We start from the raw sequence: 27709 nt of genomic DNA on the forward strand, positions 1-27709 counted from the left end.
ATGTTATTTAGGAGTAATGCTGGGATGGCTTAGAGTGGACAAAGACAGCCCAATCAAAAGTCTCCTGCCACGGCCGGGCATTGGTGGCTCGCGTCTGTAATCCTAGCACTTTCGGAGGCTGAGGCAGGAGGATCACCTGAGGTCAGGAGTTCGACACTGGCCTGGCCAACATGGTGAAACCTCATCTCTATTACAAATACAATAAATTAGCTGGGTGTGGTGGTGGATGCCTATAATCCCAGCTGTTAGGGAGGCTGAGGCAGGAGAATCGCTTGAACCTAGGAGGCGGAGGTTGCAGTGAGTTGAGATCATACCATTGCACTCCAGCCTGGGCGCCAGAGCAAAGCTCTGTCTCAAAACAACAACAACAACAACGTGTCCTGCCATAATTAGACAGTCAGCAGCTATGAGGATAGATAAGATAGGTGTCTGGAAGAATGAAGAAAGGGAGACTGAGAGTTGGTGCCTCAAAAGAAAGGACAGGACTTGGATTCAAATTGATCCTTGTTTCCATCTGGGACTCCTGAGATTCTTACGAAAACCATGGCCAAGTGCATATGCGTATACACGTCTGAAAATTAACATGTAGTAGCAGAAACCTATTCACAGGCTTTCAGAAGTCATGGATTCCAGGTTTAGAGCCCTTGATCTGTAGAATAATGGAGAGAAAAGAGTCAATAACTCCATGTTTACTAGAGCCCAGAAATTTGGAGGATTACTGATGCAGCCAAAAGTTTGGGCCAATTGGGTCATAGCAGGCAAGATGAGTTCAATTTTGGATATATTGAGATTTCCCCATAAGAATGAGAACAATATATTTGTCTCTGTTGAAGTGCTTATTGAACACCTGTGCTGAAGATCTCCTGATGTAGGATTAATTATAATAACATATACTTGACCAGATGCAAGGTCTAGATACACAAAAATAAATATTAATCCTACTAGAGCTGTAGCTTGAAATGTAGTGCACCCTGGTTTAAAATGCTCTGAATGGCCAGGCACAGTGGCTCACGTCTGTAATCCCAGTACTTTGGGAGGCTGAGGTGGGTGGATGGCTTGAGCCCAGGAGTACAAGACCAGCCTGGGCAACATGGTGAAACCCCGTCTCTAGAACATATACAAAAATTAGCTAGGCTTGGTGGTATGTACCTGTAGTCTCAGCTACTCGGAGTAGGGGGCTAAAGTGGAGGATTGCTTGAGCCTTGGAGGTTGAGGCCTTCATCTGAAGGATGAAGGTGAGCCGTGATTGTACCACTGCATTCCAGCCTGGGCAGCAGAGTGAGACCCTGTCTCAATAAATAAATTAATTAAATTAAATACTCTGAGCAATGGTTTCATTTTTGCTTATTTAGTTTAGGAGGCTACCCTCTTATTATGTGTGTGATTGGTTTTTTGTTGTTGTTGTTGTTTTGTTTTTTTCAGATGGGATCTTGCTCTGTCGCCTAGGCTGGAGTGCAGTGGCGCGATCCCGGCTCACTGCAACCTCAGCCTCCCGAGTTCAAGCAGTTCTCCTACCTCAGCCTCTCAAGTAGCTGGGATTACAGACGCTTGCCGCAATGCCCAGCTAATTTTTGTATTTGTAGTAAAGATGGAGTTTCACTATGTTGACCAGACTGGTCTTGAACTCCTGACCTCAAGTGATCTCTGCCTGCCTTGGCCTCCCAAAGTGCACATTTAGTAGGCATTGACATTGTTAATCTTTGAGTGGAAACAGCTGGAGAATACTCCAAATAAGGCTGAAAAAATGTGGGATTATCACTTTTAAGAGGGCCCTGTTTCTATGTACTTAATGCTTTTGCACTGAAATGTTTGATATTTTAGTTGACAGACTTCTTAAGCAATAATTTTGGCATCAGAGGAGTCACTTAGATAATTTCTTGGATCCCCATGAGCACCATTGTAATTTGTAGAACAGATTGAAAGGGGATTGTGACAACAGTCAGTCTTCAGATGTGTAAGGTCATCTTGTCTCGCTTCCTCTCTACCAGGTTAAAACCACACCTCAGGGCTCCAGGAAGCTGACTGAGCACCTAGTCCAAAGAAATTTTGCATTCTGGTATTTTTCAGTGTTTTCTTGTGATTTTCATCTTTAAGCTAATTGTTGAGTAGGGCTTATAGGATTTGCTCTCTTTGGGCAAGCTTCCTCAATACCAATGGCAGTAGTCATGCAGTCCTGTCGTGACCGTGTTCAACTGAATTGACAGCTAATATGTATCACGCCACACCACTCTGCGGTTTTGCCCCTTGTAAATGTTGGCTTCATCTGGGAAGTTGTTAGAAATGAAGATTTTAGTTCTTGTTCTTGACCTCTTGAGCCAATCTACATATTAACAAGATCTCACAGGTGACTCACTTGTGCATTAAAGTCTGAGACTTACTGGAGTAGTTCAGGAACATGGCCTCTCAGAGCCCTTTTGCTGAAGTTCAAGGCTTTTTCCATTTATTTTCTCCTCAGAAGTGATGAGAAACATCTGTTCACTATCTTTCATGCAGTATACATTTTCATGTCATTAAAGATAATGATTTAGGTGCCTCTAAGCTGTCTCTTCTTCAAGCTTAATAACTGAAGTTTGTGTGATCTCATTCTTCATAGAGAAGATGATCTTTTAGCCTTTCATCCTGTATTGCTTTTGGTCTCTGTTTCCTAGATAATTTTTTTAAAAATGTCATTTCTGAAATGGGCAGAATACTCTTATCAGACTATGGTTGCTACTAAATAAGCAAAATAACCCAACCCATGTATTTTTTAAGATCTAGGGGCATTTGGCTAAATTTTTTGTTTTATTTTAAAAGTTTTTTTTTTTTTTTTTAAGCAGTAAAAATAGCAACTAATTCTTCCTTGAGGGAACTTCAAACCCAAAAAGTACCTACTCTCTTTTCTGAAGGATGGAATAAGTTGACCAATGGTCTTTGGCCTTCTTTTGGGTTGGTATTTCAGGCTAATTTTACAATAGAGGAAGGAATGATGGAAAGAGGGAAAGAAATAAAGAGAGAAAGGAAAGAAGGAAGGAGAGAAAGGGGGAGCGAAGGGAACCAGATTAGTAATTCAAAGCAGAAGAGACTATTGAAAGTCACTCAGATGGGAAATGAGAGGTTTATTTTTGGTTATTGCTTTACAGATGTTTTGGTTTGGGGATGTGAAGGAGAATTCTTTGAATTATTAACATTTTTTTCCTCCTGACTTTTGAATGTCAGACTTTTATCCACCTTTTGCTTATAGGAAGAGTTCAATTTTGCATGGAATTACATCTGTGGTTTTTGTGTGTGTATGTGTTTTAAGGCATCAGGGTTATATCTGAATCATCATCTTTTGCATGTTTTTAGTCTGGACATCTTTTAATTCAGTGCAAGTTGTAGCTCTAAATGAGATGATCCTTATTTTTCTGCAGTAAAGCATCCACCTGAGAAAGCGACAGTAGTCTGAGTGAAGTATCTTCTAAAGTGATTCTTAAAATTATACTTCCCACTTTGTTTTAAAGGAAGAATGTTTGCGTAGTGTCAAAACATTAAAAGAGCTGGAGCAACCTTGGCATATTCAGCATTTATTGTATCATCGTGTCACAACAGGAGGAGACAATAGTGGCTAATTCACTGATTGCTTCCTATCACAACATTGACACAAGGTTTGTAGGGTCAGCATTACCTTGCTGGGTTGTAATTTAATGAACCCGAAAGGTTTCTTTATCTTAAATCCAGATTAGTCACGTGGCTGATAGGCAAATGAAACTTGGGCAAGTGGTTGCTATGCAGTTAAATTACAGTCTATTGACCTTAAATATGGCTTTCATTAAACAGTAATGTACTTGCCTGATGCCCTGCCTTTGATACTTCATTTTATTGAGTTTGCCTGTATCCCTGCTAATCCTCAAAATGTGCGGGTCTGGTAAGACTGTTGGCTGAATGAAGAGGGTAGCGGTTTATTGATGCACTCACTGCGTGCCAATTGTCTAGGCCACTGACACATGCAACTTAGCCTCCGTGGCTGGACATGTACATAGTTAACAGTAAAGCATTTCTCTCTTTCCCTAGACAGGACCGTAGGGTCTGAGTTAGTGTGAAAGAATGCAAGGATGTGGAAATTTGAACCTCAGGGTTGTTCTTACTGCTGCTGTGTGTCCCAGAAAATAGCCATTGACTTTTCTTCTTTCTTTTTAACATGGGGAAGGCATTTATAGCATAATGGAGTATTGTTTGATTATTTATATGCGTTTCCTTGGGTCTTTTTGCTTTTAGAGTTGTGTTGATTTGTGCTTTGCTGTGTATTATGTATGGGGAATAGGGTATGAAGCCTATATGGAAGAAGGGTGGATGGAGAGGCACTAAAAGTACAGGGATTTGACTTATTTTAACAAGAAGAAATTCTGATGACTAAAGATAATTTGTGAATACCTAGTTAGGGCTTCACACCTTTTGTCTTAGTTCAGGCTGGTATAACAGATGAGCGTAGATGAAGTGGCTTAAACAACAGACTTGGATTTCTCACGGTTCTGGAGGTTGTAAGTTCTGGAGGTTGTATGCTCAGGGTGCCACCCAGTGTGGTTGGGCTCTGGTGAGTGACTTCTTCTGGGTTGTATGCTGCTGACTTCTTGTATCCTCACATGGCAGAAAGAGAACTAGGAAGCTCCCCGGGGTCTCTTTTTATAAGGGCACTAATCCCATTCATGAAGACTCTGCTCTCATGACCTGTTTCCTCCCAAAGGCCCCACCTTTTAATACCATCAAGTTGGGGGCTAGGAATTCAACAACTGAATTTGGCAGTGGGACACAAAAATTCAGTCCATGCATCTCTTCAAATAATATGAGCTTTTATTAGCATTAGGTGGACTACATTGATTGAGTTGATTGGAAGTAGATTTTCAGAAATGACTTCCAGTATCTATTGATACTATAAACAAGGTGGTATTTCATTAGTGATAGGACCTGTGTTGGTCCCTTAGGAATGATGCATTATTTGCAGAGAAGAGTTGATCAAGGTGAGTCCTGTTACTTGAACCTTTGTGAAGGACAAAGTAAAGAAACATCCCAAAACAGGAAATGCCACACTTCTATTTCCTGAGGATTGAATCATCAGGAAAGGTATATTATAATAGTTATCTATTGTGTAAACAATAACAAACTACTGCAAAGCTTAGAGGCTTAAAGCTGTGGTAAATATTTGTTATCTCCCAGTGTCTATGGGTCAGGAATTTGGGTGGTTCTGCTTTAGGGCCTCTCATGAGGTCACAATCATATGATGGCTTGACCCGGGGCATAGGGATTTACTTCAGAGGTGTCTCGCTGATATAGTTGGTAAGTTGCTGTTGCCTAATGATGTGAAGCCTAAGTGCCACTCCATAAAGGTATTTCTAGAGACTGTTTGCATGTTAACACAACATGGTACCTGGGAGCAATCTGAGACAGCAAGATGGAAACTGCAGTGGTTTTTATTCCCTAGCTTAGGAAGTTCTATACCGTCACTTTCCAATATTCTGCTGGTAACACAAGTCAGCCCTGTTTATCATGGGGGGACTAGGCAAGGGCATGAATATCAATTGGGTAGGATCACTGGAAGCTGGTTGTACCACAAAGGACACTTGATTGTCTTTTTATCTCAGTTGCTTTCTCTAATATTGTCAGTGCTATGGTTTGAATATTTGTCCCTTCTAAAACTCATGTCGAAGTGTAATCCTTGCTGGGCGCGGTGGCTCACGCCTGTAATCCCAGTACTTTGGGAGGCTGAGGTGGGTGGATCATGAGGTCAGGAGATTGATACCATCCTGGCCAGCATGGTGAATCCCTGTCTCTACTAAAAATACAAAAATTAGCTGGATATGGTGCCATACGCCTGTAGTCCCAGCTACCTGGGAAGCTGAGGAAGAAGAATTGCTTGAACCTGGGAGGCGGAGGTTGCGGTGAACCGAGATTGTGCCACTGCACTCCAGCCTGGGCAATACAGTGAGACTCTGTCTCAAAAAAAAAAAAAAAAAAAAAAAAAAAGAAGAAATGTAATGCCTTAATCCCTAATGTGGTGGTATTGATAAGTGGGGTCCTGAGGGCTTTGCCTTCATGAATGAATTGATCCATTCATGGATTCATGGGTTATCATGGGAGTGGGACTGGTGGTTTTCTAAGAAGAGGAAGAGAGACATGAGCTAGCAGACTTAACCCCCTCACCATGCAATGGCCTGCACCACCTCAGTACTCTGTAGAAAGTCCCCACCAGCAAGAAAGCCCTCACCAGATGTGGGCCCTCTACCTTGAACTTCCCAGCCTCCATAACTATAAGAAATAAATTCCCTTTCTTTATAAATTACCCAGTTTCAGGTATCTTATTATGAGCAACAGAAAATAAATGGCGCCAGGCGGCACTACAGCTCCTTTAAGCTCACATGTCGGGTGTAGTATATGGAAGATAAGAGTCCTCAATTTGGTGGGGAGAAATCATACACCTCACGGTAAGGATTTTTCTGTTGCTAATGAAGGTATTTTAATCGATACAAATACAAGTACTATTTGGCATGCATTATTAGCCTGTTACCTTTGTTGAGCACCAAGAGTACTCTGTAGGTAGGTAAACTATAGTTAGAGGTCCATCTAAGGGGAGTCCAGTTTAGCATTTGTGTCAGATTTGTGTTTCATAATGTGTTGATTATATGGAAGGTTCTTTTGGAAATTTGATTAGTTGCCTGCCTTCAGATATCGACATAAATTGCATAGCATGCACTGTGGGTGCATTCTTTATATGGTTCATGGGAGGAATTGATTTATTTTTAGAGTTTGACATAGGGTTCTTTGGGATAAAGTTTGTTAAAAAGATCCTGTGGTGATGCGTCTTCATCTCACCCACTTATTCTTGGGATGCTCTCTGTGTGTTAGTGGAGGGTTTTCACTGCATCGTGCTTACGAAGGGCCTTGAACTCCCCCTTTGTGCTTTAACCTTGGCAGGGTCTGTGTGGCTGACCTTGCACTTCTGAGAACTTCTCTGCAGTTTCCTTTGGGCGGCCTGAACATTGGCTGTTTAATACCAATTAAAAGCAAGGGCTGTTCCTCTCAATGGATTGCTATTAATTACAGCCTGTGTTCCAGTAATCTGAGACAGAGCAGTTTCCTCTGGTTTCACTGAAGACTCTTTTAGCTCTCTGCTTTGGTTGGCTGATAAAATCTGAGAGGCACATACTGATTTGGAATAGGAAAAGTATTCTGACCCTAAGGAGAGGTATCTGGGAATTGGAGGATGTGTGCTCTGTCCTTATTGTGAGTGTCTTTGGGTTAGGTGGGGCATATAAGGGAACATGGTGAAATCAAACAGCCTTGGACCCATGTCAGAGATCAGGGTTCTAGTTCCAGCCTTAACACTAATAGGTTGTGTAACTTGAAACTAATCATTTTGTCTCTCCCTGTACCAGTTTACTGATCCATAACATTGAGGGTTTAAACAAAGTTATCTTGATTGTCCCTTCTGTGTCTAAACTTTTGCTAAAAATTGGTTACTGTTCTTATAAATGATATGAAATATTATGAGACTATTCAAGGCTAATTCTTTAACTTGAGATTTTAAGAATCAGTTTTTTACAATAAGTTTTTTGGGCATTTAATGGTATGGGTGAAGTCTGGTGGTCCCTGATGATTGGTTTAGTTACTGGGAGATTTTCTCCAGGAACAGTTGGGGAGAGTTTTAGTTTGTGCCAGAATGTTGATAAAAGGGTAGATTTGGGTTTGGTGTTTCTGAAGCATTTTAGTTCAATGAGATTTTGAAGGAAATCCCTGGATAGAGATTATAGTCATCCCTTGGGTTCTGGGGGATTGGTCTCAGGACCTCCTTTGGATACTAAAGTCCATGGGTGTTCAAGTCTCTGATATAAAATGGCATAGTGTTTGCATCTAACCCACGCACATCCACCCTTATGCTTTAAATCACCTATAGATTACCTATAATTCTAACGCAATGTCTACACGTCACTTCATTCTTGTGGATTCAACGTAGTACTTGGCATGTGGCAAATTCAAGTTTTGGTTTCTGGAACCTTGTGGAATTTTTTTTTTTTCCTGAATATTTTCTATCCCTGCTTTGTTGAATCCACAGATGTGGAACCCACGGATACAGAAGGCTGACTGTATTTTTTTTTTTTTTAACTCTCAGAAATCTGAGATATAAGAGTTCAACTCGATTCATGAAGCATAATTTATTACTTTTTTTTTTTTTTGTGCTAGAAATCAGAACACATTAATGGTCGAAGGTTTTTCGGCTTTGAGAAGAGGCCAAGAGGTGTTGTTTGCATACAAAATAGTAGATTTTCCTATACGTTGTGATTGGTTATGTGGGCAGAGGAAAAGAATATTTGAAACTATGGTTGATCTATGTAATTCCAGGCATATAGAGGCTTTGCTTCTAGGTACTTTTCGCCTTCAGACTGCTATTAAGGGTAGCAAACATCTCAGTTATGTATGTAATAGCATTAAATGAATGTTCTCAAATGAATAAAGAGGCTTAATAACAGGTGTAGCATTAAAAGAGAGGCTGCAAAGGGGAATCCTTCCCTCTAACTTCCAAAGACTAGCGTGGAGGAATAACCACTCTGGGGTGGGAGTGTTCTTTTCTCAAGTGCTGACAGGGAGATGAACTATCCTGCTTGGCCTGTGGGGGAGGGTCATGGTTATTAAGGTTGGGTAATATTTTTGTTACACATGTGTAGAAGAATGTCATTAATTGTGGCCTTTAGCACGTGGATTTTCTTGATCAGATAATAACAACTCCAGCCAAGTGACTGCTAGCCTTGTGTCAGTTGTAAATATGTGTTTGGAAGGCGATATTGTACCAGTGGGTTTTTTCAGTCGGGATGTTTGAGGTATACATCAAATGAATATGAGGCAGATAATGGAAAACTCTTAATTTTAATGGCTTAAAAAAATTCTGCATTAAACCTGAAAAACTAGAGACATAGACCAGTTGGGAGGTACTGTGAGAACCTGCTTTACAAATGATTTTCTGTGGAACCCTGTCACCACCATTTGCTGAAACCTACTTTCCATTTGAATATACATTTAGATAAGGCCAATTGGCTGCTAGATCATCGCCTAATGGGCCTGTGATCCCACATGAAGATGATTTTCCCTTTAGCCCTAGTACCACTCTCCATCCTGCTCACCCTTACAGACCATGTGAGAGGGTCCCTAAGTCTCACTTTCAGGTGGGCTCAGCCAGTGGAAATCAGAGAGGTGTGAGTTGGTGGTATATATTTTGTCCCTGCTCCCTGCTAGGGTGTCCTGATGCATTTAGACTGAGGTGGTCACTGCTTTTCACTGGTGCCATTGAACTGGAACTGTAGTTTCCCGTTGGTGAGATGTTGTTACTACAGTTTTTCATATACATGTATATTTCACATACATGTATTTTAATTTTTTACATTTATTGTTTATCCAGTGAGTTAAAGCCTTAGAGGACTGAGTTTAATTTTAGTGCCTAAGAATACTACTACCTTTTCTTGGAGGAAGAGCATTGAAACCGTAAGAGTTTGCAGTTACAGAAGCAGTATCCTTTCTCTGGAGCACTCTCTGGAGCACTGAACAGGTGTTGGGAGCCAGACCGTTCAAGCCCTGTCCACCATTCCCTGCTGAGCAGCTTCTCTACCAGCGGTAGCTCTTCAGCCTCTGAAGGCATGGTGGAGGCCTGGAGTAGGGCCTTGCTAACCTTGAATGCTCATGCCTGGCAGGTTATGAGGATTAAGTTATGTAAGATTGTATGTGCTTAAAATAGGAGTTGGCATAGAACAAGTACTCCTTGATTTTGATCTGGTCTAATTCATTCATATTTAAAATGAAAAAATGGTAGCAATGTTAAGTTTAATTCAGATGACAAGACTTACTAAAAGGTCTTTTCTGATACCTCATCTATACATATAGTATTCTACTCTGTGTAGATCATCTAAAATTTCTATAAGTTGGAGATCTTGGCTTTTGTGTTTTAAGGTTACGATGAAAGACAGTGAAATCTGCAGCTGAATTTAGGGAAGACTCCTTGAAAACATCATCAGTTGGCTTTCTCATTTGGAATACAAATGGACAGTTGTATGCTCCTGCCATTGCTTTGTTATGATTATGTAGGAGTTTTCTTATTTTTTAAAAATGTGACTTTATTGACATTTCAAGTACTATAACATTTAGCCATTTAAGCTCGCTCTCTCTCTCTTTCTCTGTGTGTGTGTGTGTGTGTGTGTGTGTGTTTTATTTTTAAAATTTTTTTGAGACAGTCTTGCTTAGTCTTGCTTAGTCCTCCAGGCTGTAGTGCAGTGACGTGATCTCTGCTCATCCCAAACTCCGCTTCCCAGGTTCAAGTGATTCTCATGCCTCAGCCTTCCAAGTAGCTGGGATTACAGGCATGTACCACCACATCCGGCTAAGGTTTGTATTGTTAGTAGAGACGGGGTTTCACCATGTTGGCCAGGCTGGTCTTGAACTCCTAGTCTCAAGTGATCCACCCCCTCTTGACCTTCCAAAGTGCTGGGATTACAGACATGAGCCACTGTGTCCAGCCACTATAATTGATTTTTAGTAAATTTTGTGGAATATACAGCATTTTATTTTTCTATTCATGAGTTGGTGGACATTTAAATTGTTCTTACTTTCTGGCTGTTATGAATAATGCTGCTGTGAGCATTCTTCCACATGTTTTTGTGTGGACATATGTTTTCTTAGGAGCTACTCTTCCTTTGTTGCTAGCTGAGGCTCCTAGGACTGGGATCCTTCGAACACTGCCTGTACCTCTTGGAGGAGAGGAGGATTCCTCTGAAGTCGGAAATATCCTCCCTGGAGATTTCTGCAAGCAGTTGGATGGACTCTTTGGGGCTGAGGAAGGAGCCTTGAGCCAGGGATGTCTCAGGAATGTGAGAGTTGAAGCACAGCTGTGCAGTATGACCTTAAGCAATCAACTTGCCAGCTGCCTTGTCTGTAGGGAAAGGGTGATGTTACTACTGAAAATTGTGACCTCCTCCAGACACCAGTGGTGAGGATTAATTAGTAAATGTTGGCTGTGCTAAGCTTTTCCTTTGGCTCTTCTTTATTCTCAGAGGCAACCCTGCTTTTTAGGGTTGAAGGTAGTAAGATCTGTAAGAAAAAGCTGGAGAATCCCACCTTGTCATTGCTTTCTTGGGAATTAAGGGTTATCTTGTGCTTGGTTAGGACACCAGTTAGTTTCCAGCATTCTCAGTGGAGGTAATCAGATCTTGGAAACTTTGAGGGCATGTGATCAAGCAAACAACAAAACTCTGAGGATCAGAGGACTGATAGAGACCCTGTGAAGGGTTCACCTGGAAGAAGGCAGTATGGTTGTGTGGAAACAACCTGCCCTGTGGAGTCGCATAGATCTGGGATGGAATCCTGGTTGTGCCAACCTCTCTCAAGTTACTGAATAGGAATAGTGATGGCCACTTGGCAGAATTGTGGCAGGGATGAAATAGCACAGCAATTGTAAAGAACCTGTCACAGTGGCTGACATACTGTAGATTGTTTGTGATTATTCATTTCCTTTTTCATCTGGTTGATTGCTGAACTTCTAGGCAAGCTGCCATCTTGGAGAGAGACTGGGATGGAGGGCAAGCCTCCCTTGTAACTGTTGGTATTTATTTGATTTTGGACAAGACTTCCCTTTCCTTCACTAGATCTTGAAGGTTTTTTAGTATCAAAATTCTCAGATAAGCATCTCATCTTATTTTTAGACAGGTAGGAGTTAGTTTATCCTCTTTTAAAGAGTTCTTGTTGAAAATTAATGCATTTATTTTTAATCTTCTGTAGTTTCCTGTTCAATATGGTAGCAACCAGTCACATGTAGCTATTTAAATGTAAATTAAATGTAAGTAAAAAAAATCAGTTTCTCAGTTGCTCTTGCCACATTACAGGTACACAAGAGCTACATGTGGCTAGTAGCTACTGCATTGGACAGTATATAGGACAGAACATGTATGTCATCACAGAAAGTACCATTGTACAGTACTGCTCTATGGAATAAGACTCTAATAAGTGGGAGTTTCAATAGAAGCTTATTCTTGCATTTGTATGAATCTGTCTGTGGCTAGAACTCTGGCATCCTATTACCTTTTTTTTTTTTTTTCCTTTGAGACGGAGTCTTGCTCTGTCCCCCAGGCTGGAGTGCAGTGGCCGGATCTCAGCTCACTGCAAGCTCTTTCTCTTGGGTTCATGCCATTCTCCTGCCTCAGCCTCCCGAGTAGCTGGGACTACAGGCGCCCGCCACCTCGCCCGGCTAGTTTTTTGTATTTTTTAGTAGAGACGGGGTTTCACCGTATTAGCCAGGATGGTCTCGATCTCCTGACCTCGTGATCCGCCCGTCTCGGCCTCCCAAAGTGCTGGGATTACAGGCTTGAGCCACCGCGCCCGGCCTGGCATCCTATTACTTGGGATTGCTAAAATAATTCATACTTGCAGTAATGACCCACTGAGACCCTTGTTTCTCAAGTGGTCTTAAAGTTTTGAACTTAAAAGATGGGCTGGGTGTGGTGGCTTACGCCTGTAATCCCAGCACATTGGGAGGCTGAGGCAGGCAAATCTCTTGAACCTAGAAGTTGGAGACCAGCATGGTGAAACTCTGCCTCTACTAAAAACACAAAAATTGGCCAGGCATGGTGGCGCATGCCTGTAGTCCCAGCTACTAGAGAGGTTGAGGTGGTAGGATCGCTTGAACCCGGGAGGTGGAGGTTGCAGTGAGCCGAGATTGTACCACTGCACTCCAGCCTGGGTGACAGAGCGAGACCTGTCTCAAAAAAAAAAAAAAAAAAGTTAAAAGATAAATTCAGCCTGTGTTTACCCTGCAAACAATCTCACCAGCGCTCCAGACCTCTACCAAGTCATAGCGATTGCCTTGCTTTGAGGTGGAAGTTTATATGCAAGTATCTTTTCAAGTAGGACCATTTAGAAAGAATATGTTTGAATTGAGTTTGCTCTAAGTAATGTTTAACACTTTAATATCTTTTTCTCTTTATGGGAATATCAGTTAACAGCATTTATACTTTATTTTCAGAATACCAGTGGTTTTCTTAGCTCTGGAAGTACTATATTTTTAGATCCCAATGTAGACTTAAATAAATCTGTTTGGCTGGCTTCATCTGGATACAGATGACTACGTATTTGTAATAGGTACTTGATTTCATGTTGAACTTACTTTTCTGTTTTTCCTCTGTATTTTGTTTTCAGAGCATTGAGTTAGCAGTCGGAAGAACTAATGTTTATTCTCTTCCAAATCCCCTTCTTTCTTACTTATTAAGCGTTGTCTGCGTGATTTGCTTAGGATACAAAAAATGATCACAGTGTGGTTTTGGCTCTGGAGGGCTCATGTGAAGTGATCCATGACCTGTCTGCCTTATTGCTTTGTTGATGGGTTTGATAGAAGGTTAAGTATGAAATGCTGTGTAGACAGTTCATTGTTACACAAACATCTAAATTATTAGCCTCCTTTTTAATGAGATAGATGAAGGTGTGGGCTATGAATGAGATTCTTCATGGCGTGAGTTTTCTGGTGGGATTTTTCAAGAGTGAGAAGAGGTGTGCCTTGAAGCAGTTAAGTAGGAGAACCTACTCCAGATATTGAGAGGGATGACTGGAGAAGGACTGAATAGACCAGCTACAAAAAAAAAAAAAAAAAAAAAAAAAAAGAAGAAGAAGAGAAGAGAAGAAAAGGAAAAGAAGAAGAAGAAGAAGAAAGAAGAAGAAAGAAGAAGCCGGGGCAGAGGAAGGGGGTGAATGCCAGGTATCTTTCTGATGACTGTACTGTGTATTTTCTAATATTCTTTGAAAACTTTGAGATCAGCAGAGAGGCTGAGCCCTGCTGATGAGGAAGGGAGATTTGTTTAGAGAACAATAATGATACTTTAAGGTGCATGCAGTGTGTCTGTGTACTAGGCAGGTGCCATTTAAGTCAGAAGTCACTTTCCTGCTTTAGGACAGGTGCTGGGATGTGGAAGCTGGGGATGCAAAGTTACCGCTCTGTGTTGGATTACTGGCCACCTCATCATGAGTACTTCTACTTCATTAGTGATCTCTGATATGACTGCTGGATAGTCTTCTTGCAGTAACTTCCTTTAAAACTACGGTGGTTTGTGGTGAAGAAAATTTATTTTCAAATTGTATTATTGCTTTGAACTGGTCTCAGAGATCTGGGCTGTCTTGATATAGGCCAGTGCTTAACTAAGCAAAGTGTTATGTCAGAATGTGATTACTGTTCCATTATTTCTTCATCCTTCAATTTTGCTTTAATTTGCTCTTAAATTTGCAAGTACCTAATGTTTTTAAGAGTGTTATATATATCATTTTCCCCTAATTTTAAAATCCAAATACTTTAACAAGCTGCTCAACATGAAGAAGGGAATGGTTTGCATCAGTTTATGAAAGAATACCCTGTTCCCAGGTTGGGTGGGTGCCATGTCAATAGCTTTATTATGTATGACAAACACAATACTAAGAAAACTTATTAGAAACTGAAGTCTTAAATGCTTGGGAGATTATAATGTGTTCTGACTTCAAAATTTTAAGTTAAATTCCACTACTATTTTCTATGACTATTTTCTGCAGTCTACTTTCTGTAGTCATAGAAAATAGTAGTGAAAGCTATAGAAAGCTAGAGAAATGGAGAGGTGGGTGAGAATTTATTAAGGTGCCTTCAAACATATAAACTAGAAATAGATTCAGTTATATCAAAGATAGGCCTAGATGTGGACGGAATAGTGAATGTAGTTGCTGCTGCTACTCTTTCAACATGGATTTGTCTGATTAATTGATACTAGTCATTCTCTACTGCTATTTTTATAGCATTCATCACATTTTAATTTTTGTGGCCATCTCCTCCTGGGCTTTGAGCAGCCAAGAATAAGGTTAGTTCATCTTTGTATCTCTTGCATCTAGCATGGTGCCTGGCACATAGAAAGCATTCAATAAATACTGTACTGATTGAATGAAACATTTTTTACAAATGTGTTTGAACCAAAGGCAGCCTATTGTTAACCTTGGTGAGCCTTGGAAGGCTTTTTGCTTGTGGTGATGTAGCGACTGAAATATTTTGTAAAAAGTGAAAACACCTTCAAATGATTTATCTCTTTCTGATCTTTATTGAGACAGCAGCGCTGTATCCACACCTTCCTAATTGTGTGTAGTCACTTCTTGCAAGTGCTTGCCATGCTTGTGTCCTTACAATGTTTCACAATTCTGGCATTGAGAAGCCAGAGTGAAGTGAAGGAGTTGCTCGTTGTTCCCCATACACCCCGGATTCTCCCAGCTCTGCACCTTGGCTCAGGTTTTCCCCTTTAGCTAGAATGCCCTTCCTCCCTGGCTTTGGCTGTCTCTTAAAGGATTACTCACTGTACCCACCCTTCTAGGCTGAGCTCATAGCTAACATATGTAATCTAACATTTGAATCAGTCGAGAAAACTCTTATTTTCCTGCTCTATACACCCAGTATAGTTGGTTTGCAGGTGTCTGTGGAGTTTGTTTTATATAGTGCCTGTTGGGCTAGGGCTGCACTATAGCTGGCGTCTGTAAGACCATTCCAGTTTAAGAGCATGCAGGGTGGCGACAGTGAGATGAGACTGTGTGTATCAGCTTATGGCTTTTCAGTTTATGGCAGTTAAACTGAGCCTTAATTTTCCCATAAGCAAAATGGGAACTGAGTATGACTAAGTAGGGAAATGTGTATAATGCCTAGGAATGGCTTTTGCTAGGTGCCTAATAAGTAGAGTTTCCTTTTCTTCTCTTTGTTTCAAATGGTGTAAAAGAAGCCTTGTTTTGAAACCAAGAGTTGCTAATCTGACCAAATTTCATGAAAGGATATTGATCACAACATATTTGTCATCAGAGTTTGGTAACACCTGACTAATTTTCTGTATTGCTTTGGGATTTATTTAAGCATGTGAGACTGATATTATCTAAGGTTTTAGTTGACAAAAGATGGATAGCCTGTGAGGTCGAAATTATGAGAGCAAAAGACTTTGGAAAATTTCTGCCATGGCATATTTCATACATTTCAGCTTGGTGTCCAGGGTTTTCCCGAGCAGAGGAGTTTGTGATATACGAGCTCATAAATATCCTTGCCTGTGCTCTCTTCCAGAAGGGAAAGCCAGATCTCCAGGGATGCTCACTGTTGGGGAGACAACGAGAGGAGCTTCTTGTTTGAATATCTTTGTTCACAGCAGAGATCATATTTGAAGTTCTTCTCTTCAGCAATAAGAGCAGAATGGAAAGTGGTTTAATATTCCTGTCGTTAGGGTTTCCACTCTGTGTGGGGTCATGAGAGTCATAGTCTTTATTCTGGATTCTGAAATGACGGTTTGTTTTACTTTTAAAAATGCATCTCACAGGGAAATAGAGAATTGTTCCTGTGAACTTCCTGGCTGCTATACTCAACACAGTTGCAGTGGCAGTTTTTAAAAGGAAATTAAAATGCAGTAATGCTTTAAAAGTACTGCTTTAAGAAACTCGATAACTCTTGATTAGTCAGCATAGCAAACAGCAAAGCAGAACTTTTTTTTTTTCTTCTCTTTTTGAGGTAAGATCTCCTTCAGCCCAGGCTGGAGTGCAGTGACACAGTCACGGCTCACTGCAGCCAGGCTTGATAGATCCAGCCTCCTCAGCCTCCTGAGGAGGCTGGAACTACAAGCAGGCACCATCACACCCAGCTAATTTTTGTATTTTTTGTAGAGATGGGGTTTCACCATGTTGGCCAGGCTGGTCTTGAACTTCTGGGTTCAAGTGATTTGCCCACCTCAGCCTCCCAAAGTGCTGGGATTACAGGAGTGAGCCACTGTGCCTGGCCTAGAATCTTTATATACCAGTTTTAACCATTTTGTTTCACTTTTTGAAGCACTTAATAGGAGGTAAATATATAAGTATGTGAAAGTTACATACTTAATAGAAACACACAATAATGGTACGCAAAGAAGCAACTCACTCGTAGATTGTGCTCCATTTTTGTGGGGAAGTTTCTGTGTCAGCCAATTACATTTGCTTCTGTGGTAGATTTCTCTTCATTGGTTCAAAGGAGAGGTGTCATTAAGGAAAGCACACGTGTCTTTGTTTCCTCTGGGTGTTCTGATGTGAGAGAGCCTGGATTCTTCAGTGCTTCCTGGTGAGAAAAGCAGAACTTAAGAAGGGCTGAGAGAGGGTCCACTTGCCTCCACAGAGCTCCTGATGCTAATAGAGGCCAAAGAGTCACTTTCGGCTTCAACTTTTAACTGCATTATTAGGGCTCTTAATGTATTCTAGACTTGAACTTTGCCACGAGATTAGGTCTCAAGTGGTCTCACCATACACACCAGCACCAAGAAAGGAAACGATGTGAGGTGATAGATAATGTTAATTAGCTTGATGGTGGTAATCATTTCACAATATAAACTTGTATCAAAAAATCACATATACCTTTAACATATATAATTTTTGTCAGTCATACCTCAATAAAGCTGGGGAAAATAGAAGTGTGTCCATAACATTCAATAAATAATACAGTCATGAGCCACATAACGTTTCCGTCAAAAACAGGCAACAGTGGTCCCACAAGATGATAATAGAGCTGAGAATTCCTATCATCCAGTGACATTATAGCTGCCTTAATATCATAGTGCAGTGCATTACCGACGTGTTTGTAGTGATGTCGGTGTAAACAAACCTGTGCTACAAATGCCGAGCTCATGCAATTATGTTCAGTACATAAAATCCTTGATAATAAACGACTAAGTTACTGGCTTAACAAAATAGGAATATGGTGAGGGAGAGACCAGTAAATAGGGCAGAGAGAGAGGTAATAATAGTTTCAATTTCTGGGAGAGATGCTGATGTTAAATTTACCTCCCTTGGAAACCCTGGAAGGAGGATAAAGCAAGAGGGCTCTGGGAATCTAGTGGAAACTTTGTAGGTGGAGACACTTAGGTTAATCCTTTTTTTTTGTAGTTTAGGGGGCAATAGTGTATTAGGCTCTAACTTTGGGTTTTGTGATTTCCTTTTGTAAGATAAATTTAGTTTTCTTTTTTGGAGTTTGATTGTTTATTGTAATGATAATTGTCTTCATGCAGCATGTTGCAAGCTTAAAAAGTTCCGTAAGAGTAACCTGGCATGGTGGTGCACGCCTGTAGTCCTAGCTTCTAGGGAGGCTGAGGTGGGATGAGTGCTTGAGCACAGGAGTTTAAGACCAGCCTGGGCAACATAATAAGACGCTGTCTGAAAACAAAAAAACAAAAAATATTTCATAAAAGATAGCTGCTATTAATAATGGTATAATTATAATAATGTCTTACTATTATATATCCAGAATGGTTATAGCAAACTTGGTGCTCTTTGAAAATTACCACAACAGTTAACCTTGGAAACCAAAGAAAGCCATTGAGGAAATCCTAGCCACCCCCAAACTTAGAGAAAATAAGTTAAGGCATTTATTTAATCTTTAAGGGTGTTATTTATGGTGGAGAAATGAGCAGAAGTCATCGTCAGTTTGATCATTAGCATCTGTTTTATTTAGAGAATTTTGACATCATAAACTAGGAATTTGTAAAACTGTGTGTGCATATTTTTCTACATCTGGGTAGCTACCATATGTTATACAGATCTCATCCCTTACATTTCTAGCGTTGAACTGTAGGAACTATGTCTGATAAAAATCTCACTCTTGGCTCACCTGCATTTGGAATTACCCTTTCATATAATAACAAAATAGGGTATTGATTTCTGTTTTTCTGAATGCTTACTTTGTGTATATTAATCTTTTTAAATTTTTATAGCAGCTCTGCAAAGTAGGCATTTTATCTTTATTTTCCAGGTGAGGAAACTGATTCTGAGGAGTAAAATAATTTGCTCAAAGTTTTGTGATGGTGGCAGTACTCAGGTTGGAAGCAAGGATTGGTTTGGCTGACTCCAAAGTCCATTTTCTCTTTATTACTTAAGGTTGTACTTACATATTTTCCTGAATTTATTTTTATCATGACTTGTCCTCACTCTAGAGTCTGCATTACCAGCCCCTGTGGTCCAGCAGAAGTTGGGGATGTTGAGGTAGGGCTTGGGCATTGAGGTGCAGGCATCAGTATTGCTGGCCAGGATAGGGGCCAGGCCATGGAATGACTGTGGGTAGAACTCAGCTGGTGGGGAGGTATGGTCCATTTGATGGCTGACGTTAGTGAGAGGGCAGGAGAGTCCTCTTGATCAGTGACTAGTTTCCCAGGACAGAAGCAAAGCCTTCCCTCAGGCTTCCTGAATGAAAGAGCATCCTTCAAACATCCTGCTGAAAGGTGGACTAGCTTCTCCTCGGTTCAGTGGAGGCAGCCTGCCTGGGTCCCTTGAGTGCTCTTTCATCCTGGGGCATCTTGGGATTTAGGAAGCTTGTATCTGAATTTTGGAATGCAAGGGCTTCTGGTGGGGGCCATTATATTTTCAACTAAGATTGGCCTTCCCTGGTCCAGAGCCTGCACACCTTTCTAAAATCTCTTTTTCAAACTCTCTGCTGCTTCATTAAAGTAAGAAAAAATAGCTACACTCTAGATATGGTTTCTTGTTTCTTCAGTGACATTTTGTCTCCTCATCCTAACACAATTATCAACTAACCTAGTAAACTAACCCATGTTAGTGTAGCTAATATCCATAAATGTATTAGAGGAAGAATTCTTTTTTTAGCGGGAAACTCCGAGGCCATGCTCCCTAACTTTGTCTAACTCCTTGGTGACTTTAGCAATGAGAATTTTAATCCAGAGGCTCCAGGGAGACACCCGCCCCACAAAGTGTGGGATTGCTCCTGTATTCTGTTAATGCCTATTTGTTAAAAGAGTTAACAGTGACCCTTGAACCATGAAGCAACTCTTTTTGGTGCTAAAAGCACACAAGTGCCCAAGAATGCAGCAGCATCGAAACTGGAGATGAAGTGATTTGTTCTTGACATCAGTTGGCAGGTACATTCTCTTACAGAGAGTAAAGATGAAATAGAATCCCATTCATAGAAGACAGTTTGTAGGGAGGGAGGCTGGGGATGGGAAAATGAGCTCAGGCTCAGAGGCCTTTTTTACGTCTTAGTGTTCTCACAAATATGCTTCCAATAAAAACAATTTGAAAGGCAAAATATAAAATTCTTCCATTTAGGAGCACCTTGCTGAGATCTATGGTGGTGGTTTAAACTGTGATGTGATTAGAACCATGCCCTATGAGTGTGTAATATGTTGTCGACCAGATGGTCATATAATGCTCACTGGGCCTGGTGAGTTTGAATTAGGGAGCTGGGGGAAATCTTGGCTGAGAAAAGGTAGGATAAGGCAAAAGTATGTCTGCTTGAGGGGCAAAGTTGCATTCAACTAATTTGGTCTCAGCAAAAGTTTGCCACAGAAATCTGTCAGTGTGTATTGCTTTTTACTATTAATTGGGGTTTTAGTCACGTGCTTTGTGGTTTGTTCATGAAGCTTTTATTTAAATGACTTATGAGAACTATCAAAATGTTTGCTCTGAAGGCCTAAATTATGTTCTTATGCCGTGGATTTTTTTCAGATGATCAACTTAACCCATGTGAAAATGCTTGAGCAGGTTGGCTGCCAAATTGTAACGAAAGGCTGTCAGCAGTGCCTTGATTTATCTTTCTTTCACCTCTCCTGGATATGCTGTCTGCTTCGTAAGTCTAAGTGGGATATACTCAGTCCTGCAGACAACATCTGTGCTTCGGCATCAGGTTCCCTGCCTTTCTTGGGAGCTTTAAAAATAAGAGTATCAGGAAAGATTCCATAGTTGGTGACAGTAGAATATAGGTTAGTTTTGGGCAAACGAGAAAATGAGCTTGTCTTTCTCCTAGCATACCCTGCTGAGATTTATTCCCAGCACCATCAAGGGGGCTATTGTAGAATGCAATCCCCAGTCCTCTCAGTGAAAGGGGAGAATTACAAAGTACAGAGTCTTATCCTTTCTCTGTAATCCTGGGTGCACACTTGGATTCCTTATCTGTAGGTGGGAGTGTGGTCCAGACCTCATTCAATGTAAAGCTCTTATAAAGACCCTGATTTTTTTAAGGGAATCTCTGCTGTTGCCACTTGTGTTGTCATCTTCTCCCTGAGAATGTTTTAGCATAGCGGTTAATAAGTTATGTTATTTTAATTACCTCTTCACGTGGAGGAGTCAGTGCCTGTGGTAAGTTGTTTGACCATTCATTCATTAACTCATTCAACAAACTCTGGGCTTTAGCTGACCACTTTTTCATTAGCGGCTTTCTTTGCTTGTTATTTTACTTTGATTTTCATGCTTTTCACCTTATATATGTCTATCCGTTTTCCCTCTAGGACTTTCATGACCCTACTTTTTCAGCAATTCATTGTCTGTCTGATTTGATGTTATTGCTTTGAAGCCTGGAGATTCTTACACGGAAGTGTTTTTCATTGACCTGGATAAACTCAGAAACAAGTTATTGCTGTCTTTTGCCATCCCCCCTCCCCCTTTATGTGTTATTCACCATAGTCTTATTAAATATGTTAAGTAGTGATGCCGGAAGAAGTAGATTCTGCTTTCAAAATGTTTTTAATTTCTCTCAACAAAGGTAGAGAAAACCTTTGTTGCTTTAGGAGTCTAGGAGACTCCCCCGGGCAAAGTTTGCTGTTTCTTCCCAGATTCCCCTCCCCCTTCACCATTCCTCCAAGAATCTTGAGGAACGATGATTTAAAAGAAAAGGGTCGTGAGGGAGGACTGGCTCATAGATATTTTATGAAAAAGTGTGGCTTGTCTTGGGGTTAAACCATTCCTGGAAAGTAGGAATGAGCTCTTCATTGCTTTGTAGGCAATCACAGTATATAAATACTGTAGAAGATCTGGGTTAAAAACCAAAGCCGAAGCTGTTATCTATAGTGTGCTGTTGCCAACCTCCCAGTAAAGTTTTAGTTTAACAGACCACACTGTGGCTGATAATGATAATTTTGTGTTATCCCTATTGGACGAGTGGCTAGCCTGTTTCTACAGTAGACAGATGCTTTTCTTAATGACAGACACCAGCCCAGGGCCTTGCTTTGTAGTAGGCCTTTGATAAATGTTAGTTAGATTTAATTGCTTGCTGACTTGTTGAGTACTGAGTGTGATTAGATTAAGCCTAATATGTTGTAATTAAGAACTATCAGTCACAAATTTAATTTTTTTCTAAAAATATATGAAATATAAAAGTTATAAAATAATTATGACTTATCAAGAGGAAAATTGTGACTTATTATACTTCATTCAGTAGCTGAGGTTCAGTTCATTTCTACATTTGAATTTGAACTCCATGTCTGGTTGTTTTTTAAATGTGTGTGTGTGTGTGTGTGTGTGTGTGTGTGTTTTGGTGGGAATTGGAGTTGGGGTCTCTCTCTGTCATACGGGCCAAAGTGCAATAGTGCAATGATAGCTCACTGCAGCCTCAAACTTTTGGACTGAAGCCATCCTCCTGCCTCAGCCTCCTGAGTAGCTAGGACTACAGGCATGTTTCATCATACCTGGCTAATTTTTTTTTTAAAGATTTTTTTTTGTAGAAGTGGGGTCTCACTATGTTGCCCAGGCTATCTTGATCTCCTGGGCTCACACAATCCTCCTGACTTGACCTACCAAAACACTGGGATTACAGGTGTGGTCCACTGTGCTTGGCTGCACATTTTCTTTCAACAGTTTTTTCTGTCCTTTGTTGAAAGGCTTCATTGTCCTCCTGATAATTAGGCTATTATAATAAGAATTAGGAAGATTCTTCTTTATCACCTGTTCTTAGATGACAAAGATTCTTAGAAATTCTTGCTGTGTTTATTTTGTACTTTCTGGTAATATAGTTTAGATCTGAAAAGACATAATTGAAGTTAGCTCTTAGGAGGAAAATACTTGTATACTAAGGATCAGTTTAAATGACTCAAGATAAGCAATCAAAGAAGTGTTATCTTTACCATTGTATTAGTCTGTTCTCACACTGCTAATAAAGACATACGTTAGACTGGGTATTTATAAAGTAAAAAGTTTTAATTGACTCACAGTTCAGCATGGCTGGGGAGGCCTCAGGAAATTTGCAATCATGGTGGAAGGGGAAGCAAACATGTCCTTCTTCGTATAGCGGCGGCAAGGAGAAGTATGAGCTGAGTGGGAGAAAAGCCCCTTACAAAACCATCAGATCTCGTGAGAACTCACTGTCTTGAGAACAGCATGAACCTAACTGCCCCCATGATTCAATTACCTTTTACCAAGTCCCTCCCGTGACATGTGGGGATTATGGGAACTACAATTCAAGATGAGATTTGGGTGGGGACACAGCCAAACCATATCAACCATATTCTGCCTAAATTAGACATCTATCTCTAATCACAGCTTAATTATTCAAGTGCCCACAGATTCTTCTTTTAATTGGTGATTTTCTGATACCATTGCAGGACCTTCTGATTGATAGTTTGTGCACAAGTTTTCAAAAATAAGTTAGTGTCTCTTTTTAAGAGAAATTCGTCAACTACAGTGACGTTAGAACCAGTGATTAAAAATTACTGAAGTCGCATCTGTGGATGTCTATGCCTGTCTACTTTTTGTTTATAGAACTCATGACTGTTTAAATGAAAACAGTCACCTCAGTCCTCACTAAAAACAATGATTGTTAAAAATATAAAATTTAAGGTGGCTAGCAGAATGAGGCAATAAATACCAGAGAAATGGAGTCATGAGTGAAAGTATTAATGTTCATGGCTTCTTTTTGATTAAAGTCTAAACATTGTTTTTCAATTCAGACTTAACAGGGAGGATGCTGCAAATGAAGGGAGCATTTTTTTCTATAAAGGCCCACACAGTGTCTTATGGTGTCTTAGTACATTTGGGCTGCTGTACAGTAACAGAATACTATAAATTAGGTAGCTTCTAAAGAACAGAAACTCATTTCTCATGGTTCTGGAGACTGGGAAGTCCAAGATCAAGGCATCAGCAGATTCAGTGTTTGAGGGGAGGACCTGCCTCTGGTTCAGAGACAGCCATCCTTTCGCTGTATTTTCACATGGCAGAAAGGATAAGTAAGCTCTCTGGGACCTCTGTTTTAGGGGCACTAATCCCATTTATGAGGGCCCCACCTTCATTATCTAATCACCTTCCAGGAGCCCCATCTCCTAAAACCATTACATTTGGGGGTTAGGTTTCGACCTATGAAGTTTGAGGAGAAACATTCAGTTGATGGCAGAGGGAGATACTTGGTCTTCAGATACTTAGATTTTTAACTCTGAATTCTTGGGTACCTTTTAGAGATAAGGACTGATTTAGACTGGAGTCGTTGGGCCCAGCGCGACTCGAAGTAGCGGAGAGAGCGCGGGACTAGATCGCAGAGCTCCGGTCGTGCATCCCAGCTGGCGCGATGGGCGGAGAGCAGCAGGAGGAGCGGTTGGAGGGCATGTTGCTGGCCATGGCTCAGCAGCACGAAGGTGGCGTGCAGGAGATTGTGAACGCCTTCTTCAGCTTCCTTCGATGCAAAACAGACTTTTTCATTGGAGGAGAAGAGGGGATGGCAGAGAAGCTTATCATACAGATTTTCAGCAACCACAATCAGCTGGCACAGAAGGCCCGGTGGGAGAAGAGAGTCCGGCAGGAGGCTGAGCGGCGGGAGAAGGTGGAGCGGGTGGCCAGGCTGGCCAAGGAAGCCAAGTCAGAGGCCTCGGGGCCCCAGATCAAGGAGCTAACTGATGAAGAGGCAGAGAAGCTGCAGCTACAGACTTACCAGAAAAAGGATGCAGAGAATCATGAGGCCCAGCTCAAGAACGGCAGCCTTGACTCCCCAGGGAAGCAGGAGACTGAGAAAGACGAAGAGGAGGAATATGAGAAGGACAAAGGAAAACTGAAGCCCAACCTAGGTGACAGGGCAGACCTGCCCAATTACCGCTGGACCCAGACCCTGTTGGAGCTGGACCTGGTGGTCCCTTTCCATGTGAACTTCCGGCTGAAAGGGAAGGACGTGGTGGTGGACGTCCAGTGGTGGCACCTCTGGGTGGGGCTCAAGGGGCAGCCAGCGATCATCGATGGGGAGCTCTACAACGAAGTGAAGGTGGAGGAGAGCTCATGGCTCACTGAGGACGGCAAGGTGGTGACTCTGCATCTTGAGAATATCAATAAGATGGAGTGGTGGAGCCGCTCGGTGTCCAGTGACCTTGAGATCAATACCAAGAATATTAACCCTGAGAATTCCCAGCTCTCAGACCTGGACAGTGAGACTCGCAGGATTGTGGAAAGGATGATGTATGACCAGAGAGAGAAGTCCATGGGGTTGTCAACCTCAGACGAACAGAAGAAACAGGAGATTCTGAAGAAGTTCATGAATCAGCATCTGGAGATGGATTTTTCTAAGGCCAAAGTCAACTGGCCCCTGTTTTTACCTCCTTGAACTCTTGGGGCTGAGCTGCAACCATCCAACTTTTTTTCCCACTCTTCTCTGGCCCTTGTGGGCCTCAGGGATTGGGGCAGGCATGGGACTGGCCCAGCACACAGGTCCCAGGGCATCAGGAGAAAGGCTGGGATTTGGGGTCTTGTCTTCCCCACTTGGCCTACTGTTAACACATTAAAGCGATTTGCTTAGCAAAACAAGAAATAAGGACTGATTTATTTCCTCATTTGTGATGCCAAATTGTAAAGATGAAGGTAATTGTTCTGTTAAGGTATGAAAATACACAACTTCTAAGAGACAGAGGCAGATAGGATATTGGCAACCTTCACACCCTAGTTTGAAAGGTACTGGCCTTTCTTGGCTGTGCTGAGGCATGAATAAATACCTCACTATTGTGGTTACAATAGTAATCATACTTGTGTTTTATTTCTTCAATTACCATCTGTTGTTGCAACTTTTAGCTAAAGCACAGCTTTGCAGACTTCCACCTTAAGTCATAGCACTGTGTCTTGGTGAATTGATTATAGAGGTGGAAGTTAGTATCTTAAATTTGATTCAGTCACATATGCCTTTTGGGTGACTTCACTTTGAATCCTCAAAGGATGACTTAGAGAATGCCAAATAAACACCCTGGCAACTGGTAATGACCTTCTGGGAGATTCTGACAGATTGAGGTTTCACAACAAACACAGATAAAAGACAGTTTTTCAGAAAACAATGGCAAAGGAACTGAGTAAGTAAAGCATAACTGAAAGCAATAGAGGTAGTTGAGTGGAAATGCATAGAGAGCTGGGAGGAGTGGAGTTCACCAGCAAATGTATCTTGTGTATCTGGCTGGGAGGTGTAATTGGGATGGAGAAAGGAAAGGCAGCATGCAGGAAGGCATGTGATAGGAGTAGAGCTGTGTGCCAGGGTGGGAAGTTGACTCTCTTGGATGGTACTAAGAGTTTGTCTTACTGTAGTTAGAGTTAGTTTTTGTTCTGAATGAGACACTGACTTTCCCTTATTTCCCGATAGGGGTTTTGAATATAGTGACTTGAAGCAAGAACAGTTATTGGAACTATGGTATCAGATTTCCTGAAGGTAACATTATTCATTAAATAATAATGTTGCTCTTTGAGCCCTTAAAATTGGCCTTTTTCTAGACTCCTAAACTCTTTATGTTCCTAATGAAATTACGCTGGCTAGAGCCCTTACCAAACTCTGACCAGAAACAGTGAATTAAAAGATACAGAAGACTGGGAGCTAGAAATTGATTTTTTTTTTCCAACCCATATTGTCTCCAAAACATCTACCTTAGGATCTATTCGCATCCTTAACCTTGCCAACCCCTTGATTCATTTGCAAGATGGCCACCCTCCTTGCTATTTACAATCATTCATTCTTTAATTTCAAATTTTTGTACTATTTTCATATTGTTTAAATGAGGTTCACCTACCCAACATGGTAGCTATTTGCCTAATATCTTCGTTGTACCTAAACATTGTGGAAAGTGGTTTCTTTTATAAATTTAAAATATTTGGCTTTTCAAACCCCTGTTTTCTCATCTTCCTTTGTCAGAGTTCTGTTTGAGGTGACCAAAGCCACTTGGATCCTGATTTAGTGGATGATTTTGGTGAAATTAAGACTTTGAGATTGACTTTTCTCTCCCCCGACTCACCACAGTGGGAATGCATTTTTCATCTTTTCTGTGGGGTGATTTGGAGAATGACTGAGATGGTTAGTCCTTTTTTCCTCCTGTTTCAGTCTGTTTTGTGCTGCAGTGACAGAATACTTGAGACTGGGTAATTTATAAGGAACAGAATTTTATTTCTCACCGTTCTGGAGGTGAGTGGGACGTCCACGATTGAGGTGCCAGCATTTGGTCTGGTGAGGGCCCTCTTGCCGCATCCTTATCTGGCAGAAGGCATAAGGGCAAGTCGTCCAAATGTGGAGTGAAGCCTCTTTTATAAGAGCCCTAATCCCATTGAGAGGGAGAAGCCATCATGGCTTAATCACCTTGAAAGGCTCCACTTGTAAATACCATCACTTTGGCAACACCTAAATTTTGGAAGGGACACATTCAAACCGTAACACCCCCTCTCACCTATTGTCTGCCCTCCTTTTGGGAGTGGGCGGTGGTGCTGACTGAAAGATGGATCCTCCAGGCTTCCTTGCCCTCTGGCTTCTAACTGGATTGGCCAAGGGGAAACTTGAGGAGAACTAAGAGTGGGAGGGGAGAGAGCTGCCAGTCGCCACATCTCTGCTCTCTGCTGCAGTTTTGTCAGTGGCTGTGTCCCACCAGGAAACCACTCTTGCCTGGTAGGTCCTCTTTCAGGCCTCCAGCAGGTTACTTTCCTGTCCTTGATGCTTCGAGTCACTTTCTACCTGAATGCCCCTGTG

General features: G+C 41.3%; 1 protein-coding gene and 1 pseudogene across 5 annotated transcripts in view; both read left to right on the forward strand.

The window, feature by feature from the left end:
* FMNL2 (formin like 2) overlaps positions 1-27709 on the forward strand; it is a 315818-nt gene that overhangs the window by 29344 nt on the left and 258765 nt on the right. The window lies entirely within an intron of this gene.
* Positions 24308-25327, forward strand: LOC111546157 (annotated as a pseudogene).

Source organism: Piliocolobus tephrosceles, chromosome 11, assembly GCF_002776525.5.
Source record: "Piliocolobus tephrosceles isolate RC106 chromosome 11, ASM277652v3, whole genome shotgun sequence".
Lineage (NCBI taxonomy): Eukaryota > Metazoa > Chordata > Mammalia > Primates > Cercopithecidae > Piliocolobus > Piliocolobus tephrosceles.